The 19,051-nt window shown below is 41.7% G+C and overlaps 47 non-coding genes across 47 annotated transcripts; all 47 read left to right on the top strand.

The window, feature by feature from the left end:
• The first annotated feature begins 119 nt into the window (after positions 1 to 119).
• On the top strand, positions 120 to 238 carry LOC142474371 (5S ribosomal RNA). Its single transcript, XR_012790325.1, has one exon. It is a non-coding gene; the product is annotated as a 5S ribosomal RNA (ribosomal RNA).
• Positions 239 to 524: 286 nt separating this feature from the next.
• On the top strand, positions 525 to 643 carry LOC142474455 (5S ribosomal RNA). Its single transcript, XR_012790403.1, has one exon. It is a non-coding gene; the product is annotated as a 5S ribosomal RNA (ribosomal RNA).
• Positions 644 to 929: 286 nt separating this feature from the next.
• Positions 930 to 1,048, top strand: LOC142474479 (5S ribosomal RNA). Its single transcript, XR_012790426.1, has one exon. It is a non-coding gene; the product is annotated as a 5S ribosomal RNA (ribosomal RNA).
• A 286-nt stretch (positions 1,049 to 1,334) lies between these two features.
• LOC142474205 (5S ribosomal RNA) lies at positions 1,335 to 1,453 on the top strand. Its single transcript, XR_012790174.1, has one exon. It is a non-coding gene; the product is annotated as a 5S ribosomal RNA (ribosomal RNA).
• A 286-nt stretch (positions 1,454 to 1,739) lies between these two features.
• Positions 1,740 to 1,858, top strand: LOC142474526 (5S ribosomal RNA). Its single transcript, XR_012790470.1, has one exon. It is a non-coding gene; the product is annotated as a 5S ribosomal RNA (ribosomal RNA).
• A 286-nt stretch (positions 1,859 to 2,144) lies between these two features.
• LOC142474214 (5S ribosomal RNA) lies at positions 2,145 to 2,263 on the top strand. The gene has a single exon (XR_012790182.1). It is a non-coding gene; the product is annotated as a 5S ribosomal RNA (ribosomal RNA).
• A 286-nt stretch (positions 2,264 to 2,549) lies between these two features.
• On the top strand, positions 2,550 to 2,668 carry LOC142474454 (5S ribosomal RNA). Its single transcript, XR_012790402.1, has one exon. It is a non-coding gene; the product is annotated as a 5S ribosomal RNA (ribosomal RNA).
• Positions 2,669 to 2,954: 286 nt separating this feature from the next.
• Positions 2,955 to 3,074, top strand: LOC142474631 (5S ribosomal RNA). The gene has a single exon (XR_012790568.1). It is a non-coding gene; the product is annotated as a 5S ribosomal RNA (ribosomal RNA).
• A 286-nt stretch (positions 3,075 to 3,360) lies between these two features.
• On the top strand, positions 3,361 to 3,479 carry LOC142474204 (5S ribosomal RNA). Its single transcript, XR_012790173.1, has one exon. It is a non-coding gene; the product is annotated as a 5S ribosomal RNA (ribosomal RNA).
• Positions 3,480 to 3,765: 286 nt separating this feature from the next.
• Positions 3,766 to 3,884, top strand: LOC142474427 (5S ribosomal RNA). The gene has a single exon (XR_012790377.1). It is a non-coding gene; the product is annotated as a 5S ribosomal RNA (ribosomal RNA).
• Positions 3,885 to 4,170: 286 nt separating this feature from the next.
• Positions 4,171 to 4,289, top strand: LOC142474633 (5S ribosomal RNA). The gene has a single exon (XR_012790570.1). It is a non-coding gene; the product is annotated as a 5S ribosomal RNA (ribosomal RNA).
• Positions 4,290 to 4,575: 286 nt separating this feature from the next.
• LOC142474480 (5S ribosomal RNA) lies at positions 4,576 to 4,694 on the top strand. The gene has a single exon (XR_012790427.1). It is a non-coding gene; the product is annotated as a 5S ribosomal RNA (ribosomal RNA).
• Positions 4,695 to 4,980: 286 nt separating this feature from the next.
• LOC142474426 (5S ribosomal RNA) lies at positions 4,981 to 5,099 on the top strand. The gene has a single exon (XR_012790376.1). It is a non-coding gene; the product is annotated as a 5S ribosomal RNA (ribosomal RNA).
• A 286-nt stretch (positions 5,100 to 5,385) lies between these two features.
• On the top strand, positions 5,386 to 5,504 carry LOC142474632 (5S ribosomal RNA). Its single transcript, XR_012790569.1, has one exon. It is a non-coding gene; the product is annotated as a 5S ribosomal RNA (ribosomal RNA).
• Positions 5,505 to 5,790: 286 nt separating this feature from the next.
• LOC142474370 (5S ribosomal RNA) lies at positions 5,791 to 5,909 on the top strand. Its single transcript, XR_012790324.1, has one exon. It is a non-coding gene; the product is annotated as a 5S ribosomal RNA (ribosomal RNA).
• A 286-nt stretch (positions 5,910 to 6,195) lies between these two features.
• On the top strand, positions 6,196 to 6,314 carry LOC142474580 (5S ribosomal RNA). The gene has a single exon (XR_012790521.1). It is a non-coding gene; the product is annotated as a 5S ribosomal RNA (ribosomal RNA).
• Positions 6,315 to 6,600: 286 nt separating this feature from the next.
• LOC142474203 (5S ribosomal RNA) lies at positions 6,601 to 6,719 on the top strand. Its single transcript, XR_012790172.1, has one exon. It is a non-coding gene; the product is annotated as a 5S ribosomal RNA (ribosomal RNA).
• A 286-nt stretch (positions 6,720 to 7,005) lies between these two features.
• Positions 7,006 to 7,124, top strand: LOC142474439 (5S ribosomal RNA). The gene has a single exon (XR_012790388.1). It is a non-coding gene; the product is annotated as a 5S ribosomal RNA (ribosomal RNA).
• A 286-nt stretch (positions 7,125 to 7,410) lies between these two features.
• On the top strand, positions 7,411 to 7,529 carry LOC142474524 (5S ribosomal RNA). The gene has a single exon (XR_012790468.1). It is a non-coding gene; the product is annotated as a 5S ribosomal RNA (ribosomal RNA).
• Positions 7,530 to 7,815: 286 nt separating this feature from the next.
• Positions 7,816 to 7,934, top strand: LOC142474369 (5S ribosomal RNA). Its single transcript, XR_012790323.1, has one exon. It is a non-coding gene; the product is annotated as a 5S ribosomal RNA (ribosomal RNA).
• A 286-nt stretch (positions 7,935 to 8,220) lies between these two features.
• Positions 8,221 to 8,339, top strand: LOC142474407 (5S ribosomal RNA). Its single transcript, XR_012790358.1, has one exon. It is a non-coding gene; the product is annotated as a 5S ribosomal RNA (ribosomal RNA).
• A 285-nt stretch (positions 8,340 to 8,624) lies between these two features.
• On the top strand, positions 8,625 to 8,743 carry LOC142474452 (5S ribosomal RNA). The gene has a single exon (XR_012790401.1). It is a non-coding gene; the product is annotated as a 5S ribosomal RNA (ribosomal RNA).
• A 286-nt stretch (positions 8,744 to 9,029) lies between these two features.
• On the top strand, positions 9,030 to 9,148 carry LOC142474424 (5S ribosomal RNA). The gene has a single exon (XR_012790374.1). It is a non-coding gene; the product is annotated as a 5S ribosomal RNA (ribosomal RNA).
• A 286-nt stretch (positions 9,149 to 9,434) lies between these two features.
• Positions 9,435 to 9,553, top strand: LOC142474368 (5S ribosomal RNA). Its single transcript, XR_012790322.1, has one exon. It is a non-coding gene; the product is annotated as a 5S ribosomal RNA (ribosomal RNA).
• Positions 9,554 to 9,839: 286 nt separating this feature from the next.
• Positions 9,840 to 9,958, top strand: LOC142474474 (5S ribosomal RNA). Its single transcript, XR_012790421.1, has one exon. It is a non-coding gene; the product is annotated as a 5S ribosomal RNA (ribosomal RNA).
• A 286-nt stretch (positions 9,959 to 10,244) lies between these two features.
• Positions 10,245 to 10,363, top strand: LOC142474579 (5S ribosomal RNA). The gene has a single exon (XR_012790520.1). It is a non-coding gene; the product is annotated as a 5S ribosomal RNA (ribosomal RNA).
• A 286-nt stretch (positions 10,364 to 10,649) lies between these two features.
• Positions 10,650 to 10,768, top strand: LOC142474216 (5S ribosomal RNA). Its single transcript, XR_012790184.1, has one exon. It is a non-coding gene; the product is annotated as a 5S ribosomal RNA (ribosomal RNA).
• Positions 10,769 to 11,054: 286 nt separating this feature from the next.
• LOC142474202 (5S ribosomal RNA) lies at positions 11,055 to 11,173 on the top strand. Its single transcript, XR_012790171.1, has one exon. It is a non-coding gene; the product is annotated as a 5S ribosomal RNA (ribosomal RNA).
• Positions 11,174 to 11,459: 286 nt separating this feature from the next.
• LOC142474438 (5S ribosomal RNA) lies at positions 11,460 to 11,578 on the top strand. The gene has a single exon (XR_012790387.1). It is a non-coding gene; the product is annotated as a 5S ribosomal RNA (ribosomal RNA).
• A 286-nt stretch (positions 11,579 to 11,864) lies between these two features.
• LOC142474523 (5S ribosomal RNA) lies at positions 11,865 to 11,983 on the top strand. Its single transcript, XR_012790467.1, has one exon. It is a non-coding gene; the product is annotated as a 5S ribosomal RNA (ribosomal RNA).
• Positions 11,984 to 12,269: 286 nt separating this feature from the next.
• Positions 12,270 to 12,388, top strand: LOC142474367 (5S ribosomal RNA). Its single transcript, XR_012790321.1, has one exon. It is a non-coding gene; the product is annotated as a 5S ribosomal RNA (ribosomal RNA).
• A 286-nt stretch (positions 12,389 to 12,674) lies between these two features.
• LOC142474286 (5S ribosomal RNA) lies at positions 12,675 to 12,793 on the top strand. The gene has a single exon (XR_012790247.1). It is a non-coding gene; the product is annotated as a 5S ribosomal RNA (ribosomal RNA).
• Positions 12,794 to 13,078: 285 nt separating this feature from the next.
• On the top strand, positions 13,079 to 13,197 carry LOC142474451 (5S ribosomal RNA). The gene has a single exon (XR_012790400.1). It is a non-coding gene; the product is annotated as a 5S ribosomal RNA (ribosomal RNA).
• A 286-nt stretch (positions 13,198 to 13,483) lies between these two features.
• On the top strand, positions 13,484 to 13,602 carry LOC142474423 (5S ribosomal RNA). The gene has a single exon (XR_012790373.1). It is a non-coding gene; the product is annotated as a 5S ribosomal RNA (ribosomal RNA).
• Positions 13,603 to 13,888: 286 nt separating this feature from the next.
• On the top strand, positions 13,889 to 14,007 carry LOC142474366 (5S ribosomal RNA). Its single transcript, XR_012790320.1, has one exon. It is a non-coding gene; the product is annotated as a 5S ribosomal RNA (ribosomal RNA).
• A 286-nt stretch (positions 14,008 to 14,293) lies between these two features.
• On the top strand, positions 14,294 to 14,412 carry LOC142474473 (5S ribosomal RNA). Its single transcript, XR_012790420.1, has one exon. It is a non-coding gene; the product is annotated as a 5S ribosomal RNA (ribosomal RNA).
• Positions 14,413 to 14,698: 286 nt separating this feature from the next.
• Positions 14,699 to 14,817, top strand: LOC142474577 (5S ribosomal RNA). The gene has a single exon (XR_012790518.1). It is a non-coding gene; the product is annotated as a 5S ribosomal RNA (ribosomal RNA).
• A 286-nt stretch (positions 14,818 to 15,103) lies between these two features.
• Positions 15,104 to 15,222, top strand: LOC142474364 (5S ribosomal RNA). The gene has a single exon (XR_012790318.1). It is a non-coding gene; the product is annotated as a 5S ribosomal RNA (ribosomal RNA).
• A 286-nt stretch (positions 15,223 to 15,508) lies between these two features.
• Positions 15,509 to 15,627, top strand: LOC142474450 (5S ribosomal RNA). Its single transcript, XR_012790399.1, has one exon. It is a non-coding gene; the product is annotated as a 5S ribosomal RNA (ribosomal RNA).
• Positions 15,628 to 15,913: 286 nt separating this feature from the next.
• On the top strand, positions 15,914 to 16,032 carry LOC142474422 (5S ribosomal RNA). Its single transcript, XR_012790372.1, has one exon. It is a non-coding gene; the product is annotated as a 5S ribosomal RNA (ribosomal RNA).
• A 286-nt stretch (positions 16,033 to 16,318) lies between these two features.
• On the top strand, positions 16,319 to 16,437 carry LOC142474363 (5S ribosomal RNA). Its single transcript, XR_012790317.1, has one exon. It is a non-coding gene; the product is annotated as a 5S ribosomal RNA (ribosomal RNA).
• A 286-nt stretch (positions 16,438 to 16,723) lies between these two features.
• LOC142474362 (5S ribosomal RNA) lies at positions 16,724 to 16,842 on the top strand. Its single transcript, XR_012790316.1, has one exon. It is a non-coding gene; the product is annotated as a 5S ribosomal RNA (ribosomal RNA).
• Positions 16,843 to 17,128: 286 nt separating this feature from the next.
• On the top strand, positions 17,129 to 17,247 carry LOC142474449 (5S ribosomal RNA). Its single transcript, XR_012790398.1, has one exon. It is a non-coding gene; the product is annotated as a 5S ribosomal RNA (ribosomal RNA).
• Positions 17,248 to 17,533: 286 nt separating this feature from the next.
• LOC142474587 (5S ribosomal RNA) lies at positions 17,534 to 17,652 on the top strand. Its single transcript, XR_012790527.1, has one exon. It is a non-coding gene; the product is annotated as a 5S ribosomal RNA (ribosomal RNA).
• A 286-nt stretch (positions 17,653 to 17,938) lies between these two features.
• Positions 17,939 to 18,057, top strand: LOC142474361 (5S ribosomal RNA). The gene has a single exon (XR_012790315.1). It is a non-coding gene; the product is annotated as a 5S ribosomal RNA (ribosomal RNA).
• Positions 18,058 to 18,343: 286 nt separating this feature from the next.
• On the top strand, positions 18,344 to 18,462 carry LOC142474471 (5S ribosomal RNA). The gene has a single exon (XR_012790418.1). It is a non-coding gene; the product is annotated as a 5S ribosomal RNA (ribosomal RNA).
• Positions 18,463 to 18,748: 286 nt separating this feature from the next.
• Positions 18,749 to 18,867, top strand: LOC142474591 (5S ribosomal RNA). Its single transcript, XR_012790531.1, has one exon. It is a non-coding gene; the product is annotated as a 5S ribosomal RNA (ribosomal RNA).
• Positions 18,868 to 19,051: the final 184 nt, after the last annotated feature.

Genomic DNA, 19,051 nt, shown 5'->3' with positions numbered 1-19,051 from the left:
AATTCCGTCTATAGTACATTTGAGTGCACCTGTCATTTTCTCAGTCTCTGTGTATGCATGGAGCAAGATATAGGCTCATGGATTTAAGAATGAGAGGATATCATGAGACAGCAATCTCTACCTACGGCCATACTACCTTGAAAGCGCCCGATCCCGTCAGATCTCGGAAGCTAAGCAGGGTGAGGCTTGATTAGTACTGGGTTGGAAGACTGCCTGGGAATACCAGGTGCTGTAGGTGTTTTTATTTTTCGCTTCCCTAATGAAAATATACATGGCATTCCTCGCAGCAAATGAAAATGTTTCATTTCTTGTTACTTTTTTCCCGCAGTGGCAAAGAAATATATCGTTTTTTCCTCAGAAAGCTCAACACAATGCAACCTTCCAAAATAGAATTCTGACATCAAGAATTCCATCTATAGTACATTTGAGTGCACCTGTCATTTTCTCAGTCTCTGTGTATGCATGGAGCAAGATATAGGCTCATGGATTTAAGAATGAGAGGATATCATGAGACAGCAATCTCCACCTGTGGCCATACTACCTTGAAAGCGCCCGATCCCGTCAGATCTCGGAAGCTAAGCAGGGTGAGGCTTGATTAGTACTGGGTTGGGAGACTGCCTGGGAATACCAAGTGCTGTGGGTGTTTTTATTTTTCGCTTCCCTAATGAAAATATACATGGCATTCCTTGCAGCAAATGAAAATGTTTCATTTTTTACTACTTTTTTCCCGCAGTGGAAAAGAAATATATCGTTTTTTCCTCAGAAAGTTCAACACAATGCAACCTTCCAAAATAGAATTCTGACATCAAGAATTCCGTCTATAGTACATTTGAGTGCACCTGTCATTTTCTCAGTCTCTGTGTATGCATGGAGCAAGATATAGGCTCATGGATTTAAGAATGAGAGGATCTCATGAGACAGCAATCTCCACCAACGGCCATACTACCTTGAAAGCGCCTGATCCCGTCAGATCTCGGAAGCTAAGCAGGGTGAGGCTTGATTAGTACTGGGTTGGGAGACTGCCTGGGAATACCAAGTGCTGTGGGTGTTTTTATTTTTCGCTTCCCTAATGAAAATATACATGGCATTCCTTGCAGCAAATGAAAATGTTTCATTTTTTACTACTTTTTTCCCGCAGTGGCAAAGAAATATATCGTTTTTTCCTCAGAAAGTTCAACACAATGCAACCTTCCAAAATAGAATTCTGACATCAAGAATTCCGTCTATAGTACATTTGAGTGCACCTGTCATTTTCTCAGTCTCTGTGTATGCATGGAGCAAGATATAGGCTCATGGATTTAAGAATGAGAGGATATCATGAGACAGCAATCTCCACCTACGGCCATACTACCTTGAAAGCGCCCGATCCCGTCAGATCTCGGAAGCTAAGCAGGGTGAGGCTTGATTAGTACTGGGTTGGGAGACTGCCTGGGAATACCAAGTGCTGTGGGTGTTTTTCTTTTTCGCTTCCCTAATGAAAATATACATGGCATTCCTTGCAGCAAATGAAAATGTTTCATTTCTTGCTACTTTTTTCCCGCAGTGGCAAAGAAATATATCGTTTTTTCCTCAGAAAGCTCAACACAATGCAACCTTCCAAAATAGAATTCTGACATCAAGAATTCCGTCTATAGTACATTTGAGTGCACCTGTCATTTTCTCAGTCTCTGTGTATGCATGGAGCAAGATATAGGCTCATGGATTTAAGAATGAGAGGATATCATGAGACAGCAATCTCCACCTACGGCCATACTACCTTGAAAGCGCCCGATCCCGTCAGATCTCGGAAGCTAAGCAGGGTGAGGCTTGATTAGTACTGGGTTGGAAGACTGCCTAGGAATACCAGGTGCTGTAGGTGTTTTTATTTTTCGCTTCCCTAATGAAAATATACATGGCATTCCTCGCAGCAAATGAAAATGTTTCATTTCTTGCTACTTTTTTCCCGCAGTGGCAAAGAAATATATCGTTTTTTCCTCAGAAAGCTCAACACAATGCAACCTTCCAAAATAGAATTCTGACATCAAGAATTCCGTCTATAGTACATTTGAGTGCACCTGTCATTTTCTCAGTCTCTGTGTATGCATGGAGCAAGATATAGGCTCATGGATTTAAGAATGAGAGGATATCATGAGACAGCAATCTCCACCTACGGCCATACTACCTTGAAAGCGCCCGATCCCATCAGATCTCGGAAGCTAAGCAGGGTGAGGCTTGATTAGTACTGGGTTGGAAGACTGCCTGGGAATACCAGGTGCTGTAGGTGTTTTTATTTTTCGCTTCCCTAATGAAAATATACATGGCATTCCTCGCAGCAAATGAAAATGTTTCATTTCTTGTTACTTTTTTCCCGCAGTGGCAAAGAAATATATCGTTTTTTCCTCAGAAAGCTCAACACAATGCAACCTTCCAAAAAAGAATTCTGACATCAAGAATTCCGTCTATAGTACATTTGAGTGCACCTGTCATTTTCTCAGTCTCTGTGTATGCATGGAGCAAGATATAGGCTCATGGATTTAAGAATGAGAGGATATCATGAGACAGCTATCTCCACCTGTGGCCATACTACCTTGAAAGCGCCCGATCCCGTCAGATCTCGGAAGCTAAGCAGGGTGAGGCTTGATTAGTACTGGGTTGGGAGACTGCCTGGGAATACCAAGTGCTGTGGGTGTTTTTATTTTTCGCTTCCCTAATGAAAATATACATGGCATTCCTTGCAGCAAATGAAAATGTTTCATTTTTTACTACTTTTTTCCCGCAGTGGAAAAGAAATATATCGTTTTTTCCTCAGAAAGTTCAACACAATGCAACCTTCCAAAATAGAATTCTGACATCAAGAATTCCGTCTATAGTACATTTGAGTGCACCTGTCATTTTCTCAGTCTCTGTGTATGCATGGAGCAAGATATAGGCTCATGGATTTAAGAATGAGAGGATCTCATGAGACAGCAATCTCCACCTACGGCCATACTACCTTGAAAGCGCCTGATCCCGTCAGATCTCGGAAGCTAAGCAGGGTGAGGCTTGATTAGTACTGGGTTGGGAGACTGCCTTGGGAATACCAAGTGCTGTGGGTGTTTTTATTTTTCGCTTCCCTAATGAAAATATACATGGCATTCCTTGCAGCAAATGAAAATGTTTCATTTTTTACTACTTTTTTCCCGCAGTGGCAAAGAAATATATCGTTTTTTCCTCAGAAAGTTCAACACAATGCAACCTTCCAAAATAGAATTCTGACATCAAGAATTCCGTCTATAGTACATTTGAGTGCACCTGTCATTTTCTCAGTCTCTGTGTATGCATGGAGCAAGATATAGGCTCATGGATTTAAGAATGAGAGGATATCATGAGACAGCAATCTCCACCTACGGCCATACTACCTTGAAAGCGCCCGATCCCGTCAGATCTCGGAAGCTAAGCAGGGTGAGGCTTGATTAGTACTGGGTTGGGAGACTGCCTGGGAATACCAAGTGCTGTGGGTGTTTTTCTTTTTCGCTTCCCTAATGAAAATATACATGGCATTCCTTGCAGCAAATGAAAATGTTTCATTTTTTACTACTTTTTTCCCGCAGTGGAAAAGAAATATATCGTTTTTTCCTCAGAAAGTTCAACACAATGCAACCTTCCAAAATAGAATTCTGACATCAAGAATTCCGTCTATAGTACATTTGAGTGCACCTGTCATTTTCTCAGTCTCTGTGTATGCATGGAGCAAGATATAGGCTCATGGATTTAAGAATGAGAGGATATCATGAGACAGCAATCTCCACCTACGGCCATACTACCTTGAAAGCGCCTGATCCCGTCAGATCTCGGAAGCTAAGCAGGGTGAGGCTTGATTAGTACTGGGTTGGGAGACTGCCTGGGAATACCAAGTGCTGTGGGTGTTTTTATTTTTCGCTTCCCTAATGAAAATATACATGGCATTCCTTGCAGCAAATGAAAATGTTTCATTTTTTACTACTTTTTTCCCGCAGTGGCAAAGAAATATATCGTTTTTTCCTCAGAAAGCTCAACACAATGCAACCTTCCAAAATAGAATTCTGACATCAAGAATTCCGTCTATAGTACATTTGAGTGCACCTGTCATTTTCTCAGTCTCTGTGTATGCATGGAGCAAGATATAGGCTCATGGATTTAAGAATGAGAGGATATCATGAGACAGCAATCTCCACCTACGGCCATACTACCTTGAAAGCGCCCGATCCTGTCAGATCTCGGAAGCTAAGCAGGGTGAGGCTTGATTAGTACTGGGTTGGAAGACTGCCTAGGAATACCAGGTGCTGTAGGTGTTTTTATTTTTCGCTTCCCTAATGAAAATATACATGGCATTCCTCGCAGCAAATGAAAATGTTTCATTTCTTGCTACTTTTTTCCCGCAGTGGCAAAGAAATATATCGTTTTTTCCTCAGAAAGCTCAACACAATGCAACCTTCCAAAATAGAATTCTGACATCAAGAATTCCGTCTATAGTACATTTGAGTGCACCTGTCATTTTCTCAGTCTCTGTGTATGCATGGAGCAAGATATAGGCTCATGGATTTAAGAATGAGAGGATATCATGAGACAGCAATCTCCACCTACGGCCATACTACCTTGAAAGCGCCCGATCCCGTCAGATCTCGGAAGCTAAGCAGGGTGAGGCTTGATTAGTACTGGGTTGGAAGACTGCCTGGGAATACCAGGTGCTGTGGGTGTTTTTATTTTTCGCTTCCCTAATGAAAATATACATGGCATTCCTTGCAGCAAATGAACATGTTTCATTTTTTACTACTTTTTTCCCGCAGTGGAAAAGAAATATATCGTTTTTTCCTCAGAAAGTTCAACACAATGCAACCTTCCAAAATAGAATTCTGACATCAAGAATTCCGTCTATAGTACATTTGAGTGCACCTGTCATTTTCTCAGTCTCTGTGTATGCATGGAGCAAGATATAGGCTCATGGATTTAAGAATGAGAGGATCTCATGAGACAGCAATCTCCACCTACGGCCATACTACCTTGAAAGCGCCTGATCCCGTCAGATCTCGGAAGCTAAGCAGGGTGAGGCTTGATTAGTACTGGGTTGGGAGACTGCCTGGGAATACCAAGTGCTGTGGGTGTTTTTATTTTTCGCTTCCCTAATGAAAATATACATGGCATTCCTTGCAGCAAATGAAAATGTTTCATTTTTTACTACTTTTTTCCCGCAGTGGCAAAGAAATATATCGTTTTTTCCTCAGAAAGCTCAACACAATGCAACCTTCCAAAATAGAATTCTGACATCAAGAATTCCGTCTATAGTACATTTGAGTGCACCTGTCATTTTCTCAGTCTCTGTGTATGCATGGAGCAAGATATAGGCTCATGGATTTAAGAATGAGAGGATATCATGAGACAGCAATCTCCACCTACGGCCATACTACCTTGAAAGCGCCCGATCCCGTCAGATCTCGGAAGCTAAGCACTGTGAGGCTTGATTAGTACTGGGTTGGAAGACTGCCTGGGAATACCAGGTGCTGTAGGTGTTTTTATTTTTCGCTTCCCTAATGAAAATATACATGGCATTCCTCGCAGCAAATGAAAATGTTTCATTTCTTGCTACTTTTTTCCCGCAGTGGCAAAGAAATATATCGTTTTTTCCTCAGAAAGCTCAACACAATGCAACCTTCCAAAATAGAATTCTGACATCAAGAATTCCGTCTATAGTACATTTGAGTGCACCTGTCATTTTCTCAGTCTCTGTGTATGCATGGAGCAAGATATAGGCTCATGGATTTAAGAATGAGAGGATATCATGAGACAGCAATCTCCACCTACGGCCATACTACCTTGAAAGCGCCCGATCCCGTCAGATCTCGGAAGCTAAGCAGGGTGAGGCTTGATTAGTACTGGGTTGGAAGACTGCCTGGGAATACCAGGTGCTGTAGGTGTTTTTATTTTTCGCTTCCCTAATGAAAATATACATGGCATTCCTCGCAGCAAATGAAAATGTTTCATTTCTTGCTACTTTTTTCCCGCAGTGGAAAATAAATATATCGTTTTTTCCTCAGAAAGTTCAACACAATGCAACCTTCCAAAATAGAATTCTGACATCAAGAATTCCGTCTATAGTACATTTGAGTGCACCTGTCATTTTCTCAGTCTCTGTGTATGCATGGAGCAAGATATAGGCTCATGGATTTAAGAATGAGAGGATATCATGAGACAGCAATCTCCACCTACGGCCATACTACCTTGAAAGCGCCCGATCCCGTCAGATCTCAGAAGCTAAGCAGGGTGAGGCTTGATTAGTACTGGGTTGGAAGACTGCCTGGGAATACCAGGTGCTGTAGGTGTTTTTATTTTTCGCTTCCCTAATGAAAATATACATGGCATTCCTCGCAGCAAATGAAAATGTTTCATTTCTTGCTACTTTTTTCCCGCAGTGGCAAAGAAATATATCGTTTTTTCCTCAGAAAGTTCAACACAATGCAACCTTCCAAAATAGAATTCTGACATCAAGAATTCCGTCTATAGTACATTTGAGTGCACCTGTCATTTTCTCAGTCTCTGTGTATGCATGGAGCAAGATATAGGCTCATGGATTTAAGAATGAGAGGATATCATGAGACAGCAATCTCCACCTACGGCCATACTACCTTGAAAGCGCCCGATCCCGTCAGATCTCGGAAGCTAAGCAGGGTGAGGCTTGATTAGTACTGGGTTGGGAGACTGCCTGGGAATACCAAGTGCTGTGGGTGTTTTTATTTTTCGCTTCCCTAATGAAAATATACATGGCATTCCTTGCAGCAAATGAAAATGTTTCATTTTTTACTACTTTTTTCCCGCAGTGGAAAAGAAATATATCGTTTTTTCCTCAGAAAGTTCAACACAATGCAACCTTCCAAAATAGAATTCTGACATCAAGAATTCCGTCTATAGTACATTTGAGTGCACCTGTCATTTTCTCAGTCTCTGTGTATGCATGGAGCAAGATATAGGCTCATGGATTTAAGAATGAGAGGATATCATGAGACAGCAATCTCCACCTACGGCCATACTACCTTGAAAGCGCCTGATCCCGTCAGATCTCGGAAGCTAAGCAGGGTGAGGCTCGATTAGTACTGGGTTGGGAGACTGCCTGGGAATACCAAGTGCTGTGGGTGTTTTTATTTTTCGCTTCCCTAATGAAAATATACATGGCATTCCTTGCAGCAAATGAAAATGTTTCATTTTTTACTACTTTTTTCCCGCAGTGGCAAAGAAATATATCGTTTTTTCCTCAGAAAGCTCAACACAATGCAACCTTCCAAAATAGAATTCTGACATCAAGAATTCCGTCTATAGTACATTTGAGAGCACCTGTCATTTTCTCAGTCTCTGTGTATGCATGGAGCAAGATATAGGCTCATGGATTTAAGAATGAGAGGATATCATGAGACAGCAATCTCCACCTACGGCCATACTACCTTGAAAGCGCCCGATCCCGTCAGATCTCGGAAGCTAAGCAGGGTGAGGCTTGATTAGTACTGGGTTGGAAGACTGCCTAGGAATACCAGGTGCTGTAGGTGTTTTTATTTTTCGCTTCCCTAATGAAAATATACATGGCATTCCTCGCAGCAAATGAAAATGTTTCATTTCTTGCTACTTTTTTCCCGCAGTGGCAAAGAAATATATCGTTTTTTCCTCAGAAAGCTCAACACAATGCAACCTTCCAAAATAGAATTCTGACATCAAGAATTCCGTCTATAGTACATTTGAGTGCACCTGTCATTTTCTCAGTCTCTGTGTATGCATGGAGCAAGATATAGGCTCATGGATTTAAGAATGAGAGGATATCATGAGACAGCAATCTCCACCTACGGCCATACTACCTTGAAAGCGCCCGATCCCGTCAGATCTCGGAAGCTAAGCAGGGTGAGGCTTGATTAGTACTGGGTTGGAAGACTGCCTGGGAATACCAGGTGCTGTAGGTGTTTTTATTTTTCGCTTCCCTAATGAAAATATACATGGCATTCCTCGCAGCAAATGAAAATGTTTCATTTCTTGCTACTTTTTTCCCGCAGTGGCAAAGAAATATATCGTTTTTTCCTCAGAAAGCTCAACACAATGCAACCTTCCAAAATAGAATTCTGACATCAAGAATTCCGTCTATAGTACATTTGAGTGCACCTGTCATTTTCTCAGTCTCTGTGTATGCATGGAGCAAGATATAGGCTCATGGATTTAAGAATGAGAGGATATCATGAGACAGCAATCTCCACCTACGGCCATACTACCTTGAAAGCGCCCGATCCCGTCAGATCTCGGAAGCTAAGCAGGGTGAGGCTTGATTAGTACTGGGTTGGGAGACTGCCTGGGAATACCAGGTGCTGTAGGTGTTTTTATTTTTCGCTTCCCTAATGAAAATATACATGGCATTCCTCGCAGCAAATGAAAATGTTTCATTTCTTGTTACTTTCTCCCGCAGTGGCAAAGAAATATATCGTTTTTTTCTCTGAAAGTTCAACACAATGCAACCTTCCAAAATAGAATTCTGACATCAAGAATTCCGTCTATAGTACATTTGAGTGCACCTGTCATTTTCTCAGTCTCTGTGTATGCATGGAGCAAGATATAGGCTCATGGATTTAAGAATGAGAGGATATCATGAGACAGCAATCTCCACCTGTGGCCATACTACCTTGAAAGCGCCCGATCCCGTCAGATCTCGGAAGCTAAGCAGGGTGAGGCTTGATTAGTACTGGGTTGGGAGACTGCCTGGGAATACCAAGTGCTGTGGGTGTTTTTATTTTTCGCTTCCCTAATGAAAATATACATGGCATTCCTTGCAGCAAATGAAAATGTTTCATTTTTTACTACTTTTTTCCCGCAGTGGAAAAGAAATATATCGTTTTTTCCTCAGAAAGTTCAACACAATGCAACCTTCCAAAATAGAATTCTGACATCAAGAATTCCGTCTATAGTACATTTGAGTGCACCTGTCATTTTCTCAGTCTCTGTGTATGCATGGAGCAAGATATAGGCTCATGGATTTAAGAATGAGAGGATCTCATGAGACAGCAATCTCCACCTACGGCCATACTACCTTGAAAGCGCCTGATCCCGTCAGATCTCGGAAGCTAAGCAGGGTGAGGCTTGATTAGTACTGGGTTGGGAGACTGCCTGGGAATACCAAGTGCTGTGGGTGTTTTTATTTTTCGCTTCCCTAATGAAAATATACATGGCATTCCTTGCAGCAAATGAAAATGTTTCATTTTTTACTACTTTTTTCCCGCAGTGGCAAAGAAATATATTGTTTTTTCCTCAGAAAGCTCAACACAATGCAACCTTCCAAAATAGAATTCTGACATCAAGAATTCCGTCTATAGTACATTTGAGTGCACCTGTCATTTTCTCTGTCTCTGTGTATGCATGTAGCAAGATATAGGCTCATGGATTTAAGAATGAGAGGATATCATGAGACAGCAATCTCCACCTACGGCCATACTACCTTGAAAGCGCCCGATCCCGTCAGATCTCGGAAGCTAAGCAGGGTGAGGCTTGATTAGTACTGGGTTGGAAGACTGCCTGGGAATACCAGGTGCTGTAGGTGTTTTTATTTTTCGCTTCCCTAATGAAAATATACATGGCATTCCTCGCAGCAAATGAAAATGTTTCATTTCTTGCTACTTTTTTCCCGCAGTGGCAAAGAAATATATCGTTTTTTCCTCAGAAAGCTCAACACAATGCAACCTTCCAAAATAGAATTCTGACATCAAGAATTCCGTCTATAGTACATTTGAGTGCACCTGTCATTTTCTCAGTCTCTGTGTATGCATGGAGCAAGATATAGGCTCATGGATTTAAGAATGAGAGGATATCATGAGACAGCAATCTCCACCTATGGCCATACTACCTTGAAAGCGCCCGATCCCGTCAGATCTCGGAAGCTAAGCAGGGTGAGGCTTGATTAGTACTGGGTTGGAAGACTGCCTGGGAATACCAGGTGCTGTAGGTGTTTTTATTTTTCGCTTCCCTAATGAAAATATACATGGCATTCCTCGCAGCAAATGAAAATGTTTCATTTCTTGCTACTTTTTTCCCGCAGTGGAAAATAAATATATCGTTTTTTCCTCAGAAAGTTCAACACAATGCAACCTTCCAAAATAGAATTCTGACATCAAGAATTCCGTCTATAGTACATTTGAGTGCACCTGTCATTTTCTCAGTCTCTGTGTATGCATGGAGCAAGATATAGGCTCATGGATTTAAGAATGAGAGGATATCATGAGACAGCAATCTCCACCTACGGCCATACTACCTTGAAAGCGCCCGATCCCGTCAGATCTCAGAAGCTAAGCAGGGTGAGGCTTGATTAGTACTGGGTTGGAAGACTGCCTGGGAATACCAGGTGCTGTAGGTGTTTTTATTTTTCGCTTCCCTAATGAAAATATACATGGCATTCCTCGCAGCAAATGAAAATGTTTCATTTCTTGCTACTTTTTTCCCGCAGTGGCAAAGAAATATATCGTTTTTTCCTCAGAAAGTTCAACACAATGCAACCTTCCAAAATAGAATTCTGACATCAAGAATTCCGTCTATAGTACATTTGAGTGCACCTGTCATTTTCTCAGTCTCTGTGTATGCATGGAGCAAGATATAGGCTCATGGATTTAAGAATGAGAGGATATCATGAGACAGCAATCTCCACCTACGGCCATACTACCTTGAAAGCGCCCGATCCCGTCAGATCTCGGAAGCTAAGCAGGGTGAGGCTTGATTAGTACTGGGTTGGGAGACTGCCTGGGAATACCAGGTGCTGTGGGTGTTTTTATTTTTCGCTTCCCTAATGAAAATATACATGGCATTCCTCGCAGCAAATGAAAATGTTTCATTTCTTGCTACTTTTTTCCCGCAGTGGCAAAGAAATATATCGTTTTTTCCTCAGAAAGTTCAACACAATGCAACCTTCCAAAATAGAATTCTGACATCAAGAATTCCGTCTATAGTACATTTGAGTGCACCTGTCATTTTCTCAGTCTCTGTGTATGCATGGAGCAAGATATAGGCTCATGGATTTAAGAATGAGAGGATATCATGAGACAGCAATCTCCACCTACGGCCATACTACCTTGAAAGCGCCCGATCCCGTCAGATCTCGGAAGCTAAGCAGGGTGAGGCTTGATTAGTACTGGGTTGGGAGACTGCCTGGGAATACCAAGTGCTGTGGGTGTTTTTATTTTTCGCTTCCCTAATGAAAATATACATGGCATTCCTTGCAGCAAATGAAAATGTTTCATTTTTTACTACTTTTTTCCCGCAGTGGAAAAGAAATATATCGTTTTTTCCTCAGAAAGTTCAACACAATGCAACCTTCCAAAATAGAATTCTGACATCAAGAATTCCGTCTATAGTACATTTGAGTGCACCTGTCATTTTCTCAGTCTCTGTGTATGCATGGAGCAAGATATAGGCTCATGGATTTAAGAATGAGAGGATATCATGAGACAGCAATCTCCACCTACGGCCATACTACCTTGAAAGCGCCTGATCCCGTCAGATCTCGGAAGCTAAGCAGGGTGAGGCTCGATTAGTACTGGGTTGGGAGACTGCCTGGGAATACCAAGTGCTGTGGGTGTTTTTATTTTTCGCTTCCCTAATGAAAATATACATGGCATTCCTTGCAGCAAATGAAAATGTTTCATTTTTTACTACTTTTTTCCCGCAGTGGCAAAGAAATATATCGTTTTTTCCTCAGAAAGCTCAACACAATGCAACCTTCCAAAATAGAATTCTGACATCAAGAATTCCGTCTATAGTACATTTGAGTGCACCTGTCATTTTCTCAGTCTCTGTGTATGCATGGAGCAAGATATAGGCTCATGGATTTAAGAATGAGAGGATATCATGAGACAGCAATCTCCACCTACGGCCATACTACCTTGAAAGCGCCCGATCCCGTCAGATCTCGGAAGCTAAGCAGGGTGAGGCTTGATTAGTACTGGGTTGGAAGACTGCCTAGGAATACCAGGTGCTGTAGGTGTTTTTATTTTTCGCTTCCCTAATGAAAATATACATGGCATTCCTCGCAGCAAATGAAAATGTTTCATTTCTTGCTACTTTTTTCCCGCAGTGGCAAAGAAATATATCGTTTTTTCCTCAGAAAGCTCAACACAATGCAACCTTCCAAAATAGAATTCTGACATCAAGAATTCCGTCTATAGTACATTTGAGTGCACCTGTCATTTTCTCAGTCTCTGTGTATGCATGGAGCAAGATATAGGCTCATGGATTTAAGAATGAGAGGATATCATGAGACAGCAATCTCCACCTACGGCCATACTACCTTGAAAGCGCCCGATCCCGTCAGATCTCGGAAGCTAAGCAGGGTGAGGCTTGATTAGTACTGGGTTGGAAGACTGCCTGGGAATACCAGGTGCTGTAGGTGTTTTTATTTTTCGCTTCCCTAATGAAAATATACATGGCATTCCTCGCAGCAAATGAAAATGTTTCATTTCTTGCTACTTTTTTCCCGCAGTGGCAAAGAAATATATCGTTTTTTCCTCAGAAAGCTCAACACAATGCAACCTTCCAAAATAGAATTCTGACATCAAGAATTCCGTCTATAGTACATTTGAGTGCACCTGTCATTTTCTCAGTCTCTGTGTATGCATGGAGCAAGATATAGGCTCATGGATTTAAGAATGAGAGGATATCATGAGACAGCAATCTCCACCTACGGCCATACTACCTTGAAAGCGCCCGATCCCGTCAGATCTCGGAAGCTAAGCAGGGTGAGGCTTGATTAGTACTGGGTTGGGAGACTGCCTGGGAATACCAGGTGCTGTAGGTGTTTTTATTTTTCGCTTCCCTAATGAAAATATACATGGCATTCCTCGCAGCAAATGAAAATGTTTCATTTCTTGTTACTTTCTCCCGCAGTGGCAAAGAAATATATCGTTTTTTTCTCTGAAAGTTCAACACAATGCAACCTTCCAAAATAGAATTCTGACATCAAGAATTCCGTCTATAGTACATTTGAGTGCACCTGTCATTTTCTCAGTCTCTGTGTATGCATGGAGCAAGATATAGGCTCATGGATTTAAGAATGAGAGGATATCATGAGACAGCAATCTCCACCTGTGGCCATACTACCTTGAAAGCGCCCGATCCCGTCAGATCTCGGAAGCTAAGCAGGGTGAGGCTTGATTAGTACTGGGTTGGGAGACTGCCTGGGAATACCAAGTGCTGTGGGTGTTTTTATTTTTCGCTTCCCTAATGAAAATATACATGGCATTCCTTGCAGCAAATGAAAATGTTTCATTTTTTACTACTTTTTTCCCGCAGTGGAAAAGAAATATATCGTTTTTTCCTCAGAAAGTTCAACACAATGCAACCTTCCAAAATAGAATTCTGACATCAAGAATTCCGTCTATAGTACATTTGAGTGCACCTGTCATTTTCTCAGTCTCTGTGTATGCATGGAGCAAGATATAGGCTCATGGATTTAAGAATGAGAGGATCTCATGAGACAGCAATCTCCACCTACGGCCATACTACCTTGAAAGCGCCTGATCCCGTCAGATCTCGGAAGCTAAGCAGGGTGAGGCTTGATTAGTACTGGGTTGGGAGACTGCCTGGGAATACCAAGTGCTGTGGGTGTTTTTATTTTTCGCTTCCCTAATGAAAATATACATGGCATTCCTTGCAGCAAATGAAAATGTTTCATTTTTTACTACTTTTTTCCCGCAGTGGCAAAGAAATATATTGTTTTTTCCTCAGAAAGCTCAACACAATGCAACCTTCCAAAATAGAATTCTGACATCAAGAATTCCGTCTATAGTACATTTGAGTGCACCTGTCATTTTCTCTGTCTCTGTGTATGCATGTAGCAAGATATAGGCTCATGGATTTAAGAATGAGAGGATATCATGAGACAGCAATCTCCACCTACGGCCATACTACCTTGAAAGCGCCCGATCCCGTCAGATCTCGGAAGCTAAGCAGGGTGAGGCTTGATTAGTACTGGGTTGGAAGACTGCCTGGGAATACCAGGTGCTGTAGGTGTTTTTATTTTTCGCTTCCCTAATGAAAATATACATGGCATTCCTCGCAGCAAATGAAAATGTTTCATTTCTTGCTACTTTTTTCCCGCAGTGGCAAAGAAATATATCGTTTTTTCCTCAGAAAGCTCAACACAATGCAACCTTCCAAAATAGAATTCTGACATCAAGAATTCCGTCTATAGTACATTTGAGTGCACCTGTCATTTTCTCAGTCTCTGTGTATGCATGGAGCAAGATATAGGCTCATGGATTTAAGAATGAGAGGATATCATGAGACAGCAATCTCCACCTATGGCCATACTACCTTGAAAGCGCCCGATCCCGTCAGATCTCGGAAGCTAAGCAGGGTGAGGCTTGATTAGTACTGGGTTGGAAGACTGCCTGGGAATACCAGGTGCTGTAGGTGTTTTTATTTTTCGCTTCCCTAATGAAAATATACATGGCATTCCTCGCAGCAAATGAAAATGTTTCATTTCTTGCTACTTTTTTCCCGCAGTGGAAAATAAATATATCGTTTTTTCCTCAGAAAGTTCAACACAATGCAACCTTCCAAAATAGAATTCTGACATCAAGAATTCCGTCTATAGTACATTTGAGTGCACCTGTCATTTTCTCAGTCTCTGTGTATGCATGGAGCAAGATATAGGCTCATGGATTTAAGAATGAGAGGATATCATGAGACAGCAATCTCCACCTACGGCCATACTACCTTGAAAGCGCCCGATCCCGTCAGATCTCAGAAGCTAAGCAGGGTGAGGCTTGATTAGTACTGGGTTGGAAGACTGCCTGGGAATACCAGGTGCTGTAGGTGTTTTTATTTTTCGCTTCCCTAATGAAAATATACATGGCATTCCTTGCAGCAAATGAAAATGTTTCATTTTTTACTACTTTTTTCCCGCAGTGGCAAAGAAATATATCGTTTTTTCCTCAGAAAGCTCAACACAATGCAACCTTCCAAAATAGAATTCTGACATCAAGAATTCCGTCTATAGTACATTTGAGTGCACCTGTCATTTTCTCAGTCTCTGTGTATGCATGGAGCAAGATATAGGCTCATGGATTTAAGAATGAGAGGATATCATGAGACAGCAATCTCCACCTACGGCCATACTACCTTGAAAGCGCCCGATCCCGTCAGATCTCGGAAGCTAAGCAGGGTGAGGCTTGATTAGTACTGGGTTGGAAGACTGCCTGGGAATACCAGGTGCTGTAGGTGTTTTTATTTTTCGCTTCCCTAATGAAAATATACATGGCATTCCTCGCAGCAAATGAAAATGTTTCATTTCTTGCTACTTTTTTCCCGCAGTGGCAAAGAAATATATCGTTTTTTCCTCAGAAAGCTCAACACAATGCAACCTTCCAAAATAGAATTCTGACATCAAGAATTCCGTCTATAGTACATTTGAGTGCACCTGTCATTTTCTCAGTCTCTGTGTATGCATGGAGCAAGATATAGGCTCATGGATTTAAGAATGAGAGGATATCATGAGACAGCAATCTCCACCTGTGGCCATACTACCTTGAAAGCGCCCGATCCCGTCAGATCTCGGAAGCTAAGCAGGGTGAGGCTTGATTAGTACTGGGTTGGGAGACTGCCTGGGAATACCAAGTGCTGTGGGTGTTTTTATTTTTCGCTTCCCTAATGAAAATATACATGGCATTCCTTGCAGCAAATGAAAATGTTTCATTTTTTACTACTTTTTTCCCGCAGTGGAAAAGAAATATATCGTTTTTTCCTCAGAAAGTTCAACACAATGCAACCTTCCAAAATAGAATTCTGACATCAAGAATTCCGTCTATAGTACATTTGAGTGCACCTGTCATTTTCTCAGTCTCTGTGTATGCATGGAGCAAGATATAGGCTCATGGATTTAAGAATGAGAGGATCTCATGAGACAGCAATCTCCACCTACGGCCATACTACCTTGAAAGCGCCTGATCCCGTCAGATCTCGGAAGCTAAGCAGGGTGAGGCTTGATTAGTACTGGGTTGGGAGACTGCCTGGGAATACCAAGTGCTGTGGGTGTTTTTATTTTTCGCTTCCCTAATGAAAATATACATGGCATTCCTTGCAGCAAATGAAAATGTTTCATTTTTTACTACTTTTTTCCCGCAGTGGCAAAGAAATATATTGTTTTTTCCTCAGAAAGCTCAACACAATGCAACCTTCCAAAATAGAATTCTGACATCAAGAATTCCGTCTATAGTACATTTGAGTGCACCTGTCATTTTCTCAGTCTCTGTGTATGCATGGAGCAAGATATAGGCTCATGGATTTAAGAATGAGAGGATATCATGAGACAGCAATCTCCACCTACGGCCATACTACCTTGAAAGCGCCCGATCCCGTCAGATCTCGGAAGCTAAGCAGGGTGAGGCTTGATTAGTACTGGGTTGGAAGACTGCCTGGGAATACCAGGTGCTGTAGGTGTTTTTATTTTTCGCTTCCCTAATGAAAATATACATGGCATTCCTCGCAGCAAATGAAAATGTTTCATTTCTTGCTACTTTTTTCCCGCAGTGGAAAATAAATATATCGTTTTTTCCTCAGAAAGTTCAACACAATGCAACCTTCCAAAATAGAATTCTGACATCAAGAATTCCGTCTATAGTACATTTGAGTGCACCTGTCATTTTCTCAGTCTCTGTGTATGCATGGAGCAAGATATAGGCTCATGGATTTAAGAATGAGAGGATATCATGAGACAGCAATCTCCACCTACGGCCATACTACCTTGAAAGCGCCCGATCCCGTCAGATCTCGGAAGCTAAGCAGGGTGAGGCTTGATTAGTACTGGGTTGGAAGACTGCCTGGGAATACCAGGTGCTGTAGGTGTTTTTATTTTTCGCTTCCCTAATGAAAATATACATGGCATTCCTCGCAGCAAATGAAAATGTTTCATTTCTTGCTACTTTTTTCCCGCAGTGGCAAAGAAATATATCGTTTTTTCCTCAGAAAGTTCAACACAATGCAACCTTCCAAAATAGAATTCTGACATCAAGAATTCCGTCTATAGTACATTTGAGTGCACCTGTCATTTTCTCAGTCTCTGTGTATGCATGGAGCAAGATATAGGCTCATGGATTTAAGAATGAGAGGATATCATGAGACAGCAATCTCCACCTGTGGCCATACTACCTTGAAAGCGCCCGATCCCGTCAGATCTCGGAAGCTAAGCAGGGTGAGGCTTGATTAGTACTGGGTTGGGAGACTGCCTGGGAATACCAAGTGCTGTGGGTGTTTTTATTTTTCGCTTCCCTAATGAAAATATACATGGCATTCCTTGCAGCAAATGAAAATGTTTCATTTTTTACTACTTTTTTCCCGCAGTGGAAAAGAAATATATCGTTTTTTCCTCAGAAAGTTCAACACAATGCAACCTTCCAAAATAGAATTCTGACATCAAGAATTCCGTCTATAGTACATTTGAGTGCACCTGTCATTTTCTCAGTCTCTGTGTATGCATGGAGCAAGATATAGGCTCATGGATTTAAGAATGAGAGGATCTCATGAGACAGCAATCTCCACCTACGGCCATACTACCTTGAAAGCGCCTGATCCCGTCAGATCTCGGAAGCTAAGCAGGGTGAGGCTTGATTAGTACTGGGTTGGGAGACTGCCTGGGAATCCCAAGTGCTATGGGTGTTTTTATTTTTCGCTTCCCTAATGAAAATATACATGGCATTCCTTGCAGCAAATGAAAATGTTTCATTTTTTACTACTTTTTTCCCGCAGTGGCAAAGAAATATATTGTTTTTTCCTCAGAAAGCTCAACACAATGCAACCTTCCAAAATAGAATTCTGACATCAAGAATTCCGTCTATAGTACATTTGAGTGCACCTGTCATTTTCTCAGTCTCTGTGTATGCATGGAGCAAGATATAGGCTCATGGATTTAAGAATGAGAGGATATCATGAGACAGCAATCTCCACCTACGGCCATACTACCTTGAAAGCGCCCGATCCCGTCAGATCTCGGAAGCTAAGCAGGGTGAGGCTTGATTAGTACTGGGTTGGAAGACTGCCTGGGAATACCAGGTGCTGTAGGTGTTTTTATTTTTCGCTTCCCTAATGAAAATATACATGGCATTCCTCGCAGCAAATGAAAATGTTTCATTTCTTGCTACTTTTTTCCCGCAGTGGCAAAGAAATATATCGTTTTTTCCTCAGAAAGCTCAACACAATGCAACCTTCCAAAATAGAATTCTGACATCAAGAATTCCGTCTATAGTACATTTGAGTGCACCTGTCATTTTCTCAGTCTCTGTGTATGCATGGAGCAAGATATAGGCTCATGGATTTAAGAATGAGAGGATATCATGAGACAGCAATCTCCACCTATGGCCATACTACCTTGAAAGCGCCCGATCCCGTCAGATCTCGGAAGCTAAGCAGGGTGAGGCTTGATTAGTACTGGGTTGGAAGACTGCCTGGGAATACCAGGTGCTGTAGGTGTTTTTATTTTTCGCTTCCCTAATGAAAATATACATGGCATTCCTCGCAGCAAATGAAAATGTTTCATTTCTTGCTACTTTTTTCCCGCAGTGGAAAATAAATATATCGTTTTTTCCTCAGAAAGTTCAACACAATGCAACCTTCCAAAATAGAATTCTGACATCAAGAATTCCATCTATAGTACATTTGAGTGCACCTGTCATTTTCTCAGTCTCTGTGTATGCATGGAGCAAGATATAGGCTCATGGATTTAAGAATGAGAGGATATCATGAGACAGCAATCTCCACCTACGGCCATACTACCTTGAAAGCGCCTGATCCCGTCAGATCTCGGAAGCTAAGCAGGGTGAGGCTTGATTAGTACTGGGTTGGAAGACTGCCTAGGAATACCAGGTGCTGTAGGTGTTTTTATTTTTCGCTTCCCTAATGAAAATATACATGGCATTCCTCGCAGCAAATGAAAATGTTTCATTTCTTGCTACTTTTTTCCCGCAGTGGCAAAGAAATATATCGTTTTTTCCTCAGAAAGCTCAACACAATGCAACCTTCCAAAATAGAATTCTGACATCAAGAATTCCGTCTATAGTAC

Source organism: Ascaphus truei (genome assembly GCF_040206685.1).
Source record: "Ascaphus truei isolate aAscTru1 chromosome 18 unlocalized genomic scaffold, aAscTru1.hap1 SUPER_18_unloc_1, whole genome shotgun sequence".
NCBI classification, from domain to species: domain Eukaryota; kingdom Metazoa; phylum Chordata; class Amphibia; order Anura; family Ascaphidae; genus Ascaphus; species Ascaphus truei.
This window is presented reverse-complemented; position numbering and strand designations above follow the sequence as displayed.